At 41.9% G+C, this 687-nt stretch overlaps 1 long non-coding RNA gene across 1 annotated transcript; it reads left to right on the forward strand.

Moving 5' to 3' along the window:
* Nucleotides 1-97: 97 nt before the first annotated feature.
* Nucleotides 98-681, forward strand: LOC107735229 (uncharacterized). Its single transcript, XR_001639337.1, has 3 exons — nt 98-236; nt 381-471; nt 570-681. It is a non-coding gene; the product is annotated as an uncharacterized LOC107735229 (long non-coding RNA).
* The last annotated feature ends 6 nt before the right edge of the window (nt 682-687 follow it).

Below are 687 nucleotides of genomic sequence, written 5' to 3' on the forward strand. Positions count from 1 at the left end.
CTTTCTTCTCCACACTGATGTAAACAAATCATGGTATCCTGTTGGCTGATATTTTTCATATTGTGGTGTTTTGGACTGCTGATCTAATTGTGCATGTAGTGATGTTTGTTTAAATGTGTGTACACATTTACAGAGCAGGTAAAGGAGTTGAGACAGGAGGCCATCCGACAGGAAGACCAACTGAGGGAAGTGCGGAAAAACGGCACCAATTTGGAAAAGAAGCTGGAATATGAGAGGTGAATACAGACACTGGTGGACCCCCACCCAGAAAAAGGGGTCTTGTTTTCTATGCCCTTTCATTCCTACATTAGGGATTTGTTAAAATGTTAGACTAGTTGATCATGTAAATATAAATCTATAATATAATATGTGCATTGCAGCTTGCAGTGTGGCCGACAAATAGCTGAGCTGAAGGCAGAATATGAAGAGAGCAAGAAAAGAGTAGAAGAAGAGGCAGCAAAACTCAGACAGGTGGGATATGAATGACTTGTATACAGTCAGTTTAAACTGCAACTTGGCTCCACTAACACTCTGTATTTTACATAAAGCAAAAAACTTCTTCATTGCAGAGTTTATTAGAGAATCGTAAAGTGGATACAGGGGGTCGGCAGGTGGAGGTGGATCTTGATCAGTCCATCAAAAGAAAAGAGGAGGACACTGCAGAGCGCCACACAGTGGCTGCACGGC

Source organism: Sinocyclocheilus rhinocerous, unplaced genomic scaffold (genome assembly GCF_001515625.1).
Source record: "Sinocyclocheilus rhinocerous isolate Xijiao unplaced genomic scaffold, SAMN03320098_v1.1 C35891341, whole genome shotgun sequence".
NCBI lineage: Eukaryota > Metazoa > Chordata > Actinopteri > Cypriniformes > Cyprinidae > Sinocyclocheilus > Sinocyclocheilus rhinocerous.